The sequence below is a fragment of the Mobula hypostoma genome, chromosome 5, assembly GCF_963921235.1.
Source record: "Mobula hypostoma chromosome 5, sMobHyp1.1, whole genome shotgun sequence".
Taxonomy (NCBI): Eukaryota; Metazoa; Chordata; class Chondrichthyes; order Myliobatiformes; family Myliobatidae; genus Mobula; species Mobula hypostoma.
The window spans coordinates 6,543,384-6,549,383 of NC_086101.1; positions in this window are offsets into that span (position 1 = coordinate 6,543,384).

A 6,000-nucleotide genomic window follows, 5' to 3' on the forward strand; every position below is an offset into this window, starting at 1 on the left:
ACATGACTTGCCAACTTTTAAACTCAGCACTCCAACCGATGATTGCAAATAAGCCGGTTGTCTTCTTTACCACTCTGGGGCAGGGATTCAAGTTTTTGGATCATTGGAACCTCTTTTGGCGCAGGCGTGACCTGTACAAAAAGGACGGGTTACACTTGAATCCTAGGGGGACCAATATCCTGGCAGGGAGATTAGCGGGGGCTACTGAGGTGACTTTAAACTAGAATAGTTGGGGGGTGGGAATCAAATTAAAGAGGCCAGGCGTGAGGAGGTTAGTTCACAACAGAGGGATGGGAACCAGTGCAGAGAGACAGAGGGGTGTAAAGTGAGGGTAGAAGCAAAAAGTACAAAGGAGAAAAGTAAAAGTGGCAGGCCGACAAATCCAGGGCAAGCATTAAAAAGGGCCACTTTTCAACATAATTGTATAAGGGCAAAGAGAGTTGTAAAAGAGCGCCTGAAGGCTTTATGTGTCAATGCAAGGAGCATTCGTAATAAGGTGGATGAATTGAAAGTGCAGATTGTTATTAATGATTATGATATAGTTGGGATCACAGAGACATGGCTCCAGGGTGATCAGGGATGGGAGCTCAACGTTCAGGGATATTCAATATTCAGGAGGGATAGACATGAAGGAAGGGGAGGTGGGGTGGCGTTGCTGGTTAAAGAGGAGATTAACGCAATAGAAAGGAAGGACATAAGCCGGGAAGATGTGGAATCGATATGGGTAGAGCTGCGTAACACCAAGGGGCAGAAGACGCTGGTGGGAGTTGTGTACAGGCCACCTAACAGTAGTAGTGAGGTCGGAGATGGTATTAAACAGGAAATTAGAAATGTGTGCAATAAAGGAACAGCAGTTATAATGGGTGACTTCAATCTACATGTAGACTGGGTGAACCAAATTGGTAAAGGTGCTGAGGAAGAGGATTTCTTGGAATGTATGCGGGATGGTTTTTTGAACCAACATGTTGAGGAACCAACTAGAGAGCAGGCTATTCTGGACGGGGTTTTGAGCAATGAGGAAGGGTTAATTAGCGATCTTGTCATGAGAGGCCCCTTGGGTAAGGGTGACCATAATATGGTGGAATTCTTCATTAAGATGGAGAGTGACATAGTTAATTCAGAAACAAAGGTTCTGAACTTAAAGAGGGGTGACTTTGAAGGTATGAGACGTGAATTAGCTAAGATAGACTGGCAAATGACACTTAAAGGATTGACGGTGGATATGCAATGGCAAGCATTTAAAGGTTGCATGGATGAACTACAACAATTGTTCATCCCAGTTTGGCAAAAGAATAAATCAAGGAAGGTAGTGCACCCGTGGCTGACAAGAGAAATTAGGGATAGTATCAATTCCAAAGAAGAAGCATACAAATTAGCCAGAGAAAGTGGCTCACCTGAGGACTGGGAGAAATTCAGAGTTCAGCAGAGGAGGACAAAGGGCTTAATTAGGAAGGGGAAAAAAGATGATGAGAGAAAACTGGCAGGGAACATAAAAACGGACTGTAAAAGCTTTTATAGATATGTAAAAAGGAAAAGACTGGTAAAGACAAATGTAGGTCCCCTGCAGACAGAAACAGGTGAATTGATTATGGGGAGCAAGGACATGGCAGACCAATTGAATAAATACTTTGGTTCTGTCTTCACTAAGGAGGACATAAATAATCTTCCAGAAATAGTAAGGGACAGAGGGTCCAGTGAGATGGAGGAACTGAGCGAAATACATGTTAGTAGGGAAGTGGTGTTAGGTAAATTGAAGGGATTGAAGGCAGATAAATCCCCAGGGCCAGATGGTCTGCATCCTAGAGTGCTTAAAGAAGTAGCCCAAGAAATAGTGGATGCATTAGTGATAATTTTTCAAAACTCGTTAGATTCTGGACTAGTTCCTGAGGATTGGAGGGTGGCTAATGTAACCCCACTTTTTAAAAAAGGAGGGAGAGAGAAACCGGGGAATTATAGACCGGTTAGCCTAACATCGGTGGTGGGGAAACTGCTGGAGTCAGTTATCAAGGATGTGATAACAGCACATTTGGAAAGCGGTGAAATGATTGGACAAAGTCAGCATGGATTTGTGAAAGGAAAATCATGTCTGACGAATCTCATAGAATTTTTTGAGGATGTAACTAGTAGAGTGGATAGGGGAGAACCAGTGGATGTGGTATATTTGGATTTTCAAAAGGCTTTTGACAAGGTCCCACACAGGAGATTAGTGTGCAAACTTAAAGCACACGGTATTGGGGGTAAGGTATTGGTGTGGGTGGAGAATTGGTTAGCAGACAGGAAGCAAAGAGTGGGAATAAACGGAACCTTTTCAGAATGGCAGGCGGTGACTAGTGGGGTACCGCAAGGCTCAGTGCTGGGACCCCAGTTGTTTACAATATATATTAATGACTTGGATGAGGGAATTAAATGCAGCATCTCCAAGTTTGCGGATGACACGAAGCTGGGTGGCAGTGTTAGCAGTGAGGAGGATGCTAAGAGGATGCAGGGTGACTTGGATAGGTTGGGTGAGTGGGCAAATTCATGGCAGATGCAATTTAATGTGGATAAATGTGAAGTTATCCACTTTGGTGGCAAAATTAGGAAAACAGATTATTATCTGAATGGTGGCCGATTAGGAAAACGGGAGGTGCAACAAAACCTGGGTGTCATTATACACCAGTCATTGAAAGTGGGCATGCAGGTACAGCAGGCGGTGAAAAAGGCGAATGGTATGCTGGCATTTATAGCGAGAGGATTCAAGTACAGGAGCAGGGAGGTACTACTGCAGTTGTACAAGGCCTTGGTGAGACCACACCTGGAGTATTGTGTGCAGTTTTGGTCCCCTAATCTGAGGAAAGACATCTTTGCCATAGAGGGAGTACAAAGAAGGTTCACCAGATTGATTCCTGGGATGGCAGGACTTTCATATGAAGAAAGACTGGATGAATTGGGCTTGTACTCGTTGGAATTTAGAAGATTGAGGGGGGATCTGATTGAAACGTATAAGATCCTAAAGGGATTGGACAGGCTAGATGCAGGAAGATTGTTCCCGATGTTGGGGAAGTCCAGAACGAGGGGTCACAGTTTGAGGATAGAGGGGAAGCCTTTTAGGACCGAGATTAGGAAAAACTTCTTCACACAGAGAGTGGTGAATCTGTGGAATTCTCTGCCACAGGAAACTGTTGAGGCCAGTTCATTGGCTATATTTAAGAGGGAGTTAGATATGGCCCTTGTGGCTACGGGGTTCTGGGGGTATGGAGGGAAGGCTGGGGCGGGGTTCTGAGTTGGATGATCAGCCATGATCATAATAAATGGTGGTGCAGGCTTGAAGGGCCAAATGGCCTACTCCTGCACCTATTTTCTATGTTTCTATGTTTCTATCCCCTTGTGTGGCCAAAGCACAAGGTGGAAATATCTAAACGTGAGAGTCTGCCAATTCAGCAGTGTCATGAGGAGAAGTTTGAATCTGTTTTCTTCATATGGGCAACGGTTGACTTTAATTCAGAGATTGGCAGTTTTTATAAAGGGATATATTGAATGCGTAGCCCTGGGTTACATAAGGGTTACACAGTACTTCTGAGAATACTTTAAACTGAATTCTTTGAAAATTGGAAAAGAACAACTTTTCTCCAAAATATTTTACGAGGATGGGTTGAACAAGCTGTTTCTTTTCTCTTTGGGACAAAGGAGGATAAGAGGTAACTTGGTAGAGGTGTACAAGGTGGTAAGAGGCAGATATCGAGTAGACAGCCAGAGACTTTTCCCCAGGGCCAAAATGGCTAATACAAGGGGCAAAATTTGAAGGTAATTGGAGGAAAGCCTAGAGTGGATATCAGAGATAAATTTTACACAGAGAGTGGTAAGTACATGGAAGGCTGACGGGGTGATGGTAGAGGCAGATACATTTGGGGCAGTTGAGTGATCCTTAGATAAGCACACGGGTGAGAGAGAAGTGGAAGATAATGTAAGAGGGAAGAGTCAGATTGATCTTGGAGTACAATGAAAGGTCAGCACAACATTGTGGGCAGAAGGGCCGTACTGTAGTGTTCCATGTTCTATGTTCTGTGGGCTAAAATAGCAATGTGGAATCTTTAGCAGGTTTTGGTGAAAGATTTGCAGAGAATAGCTGAAAGGTGGTGAGGATGGAATATAAGCAGTTGTTGTTATCAGCAAGGACAGCATAATAAGTGTTTGTTTGAATGCAGCCCCAGGAGGCATCTGGAAATGTTCTGAAAGAAGAAAGTTGCCGGTATTGCATTTATGTTGGCAATTTGACATTATCCTCACTAGAAATGTTTTTTCTATAGGGAATCAATTCTTTACAGTGATGGAAAGAAGCTGCCCCAGAATTTTGTTTGTATTCTGCATTCTTCAAACAGCCTTATCAGGTTAAGTTTTCTGACCTTGACATGAATTGTATTTTTTTGCTGTAACAATATTAAACATGTATTTTTGAAAAAGCTGAATTGTTTCAATTCAGATTGTTTTTGTGTGCTGTGCAGTAGAATCTCATCAGATAAACAGTTGCCAATCACAAATTACTGTATCTATAACTAAATTTGATATTTTTGCCTCGGATCCTCTGTGAACGAATTCCAGTCAGTCAGTGGGGCACAGACCCAAGCTGTTGCGTTCAACTTTGTTTCTTGATGCTTGTTTGGCAGTAATAGATGACATTTGGCTCCCACTCAGAAGCCTGTCTTCACTCTGAATGTGAGCCCTGCTTTGTGTGATCACAGAACATTACACCCACAATGTTGTGCTGACCTTTCAACCTAGATCCATCTAACTCTTACCTCCTAAATAACCCTGAATTTTCCTATCATCCATCTGCCTATTTAAGAGTCCCTTAACTGTCTCTAATGTATCTTACCTCTGTCACCACCCCAACACACCACTCTCTACGTAAAAACACTACCAATGACATAGGAACATAAGAAGTAGGAGCAGGAGTAGGCCACCCTTCCCATCGAGCTTGCCCCACCATTCAATAAGATCATGGCTGATCTGTCCGTAAACTCAGCTCCATCTACCTGCCTTTTCTCCATAACACTTAATTCCTTATTATGTAAAAACCTAGGTAACTGTTTCTTAAATATATTTAGTGAAGAAGCCTCAACTGCTTCCCTGGGGAGAGAATTCCACAGTTTCACCACTCTTTGTGAAAAACAGTTTCTCCTCGTCTCCATCCTAAATCTTCTCCCCTGAATCTTGAGGCAATGTCCCCTAGTTCTAGTCTCACCCACCAATGGAAACAACTTTCCTACTTCTATCTTATCTATCCCTTCCAAAATTTTGTATGTTTCTATAAGATCCCCTTTCATTCTTCTGAACTCCAGAGAGTGTAGTCCCAGGCGACTCAATCTCTCTTCATAAGTTAACCTCTTCATCTCTGAAATCAACCTGGTGAACCTCCTCTGCACTGCCCCCAAAGCCAGTATATCCTTCCTCAAGTGTGGACACCAGAACTGCACACAGCACTCCAGGTGCGACCTCACCAGTACCCTGTATAGTTGCAGCATGACCTCCCTGCTCTTGAATTCATCCCCTGTACGTTTTCTTCCATTCACCTTAAAATTGTGCCCCCTCCTATTAGCCATTTCCACCCTGGGAAAAAGTCTCTTGCCATCCAGTTCATCGATGCCCCTTATCATTTTGTACACCTCCACCAAGTCACATCTCATCTACGTTTGCTCCAAAGAGAAACGACCTATTCTGGAAGAAAATTAAGCTTGAGAATTAAGGGTTAACAAAATCATGAGAATAGGGTGAGATATAGATTCTGTCTAATTGTACTAATTAGCAAAGTCCTGTTAGAAAAGAAGAACTGACAAAGCAAGGAAGTTGTGTGTAAGGAGTAACCCTTAACCCTTCAAGTCTACGTGGCTAATGGCTTGGTTTCTTCTAATTAATGGGCAACTGATTGGTAGGTGGGAACCCTATGTGTAAGGTAAGAAAGCATCCAAAACCTTGTTGATATGGCCTAAGCAGGAACTCTTGACCCCTGAAATCTGCAGGTAC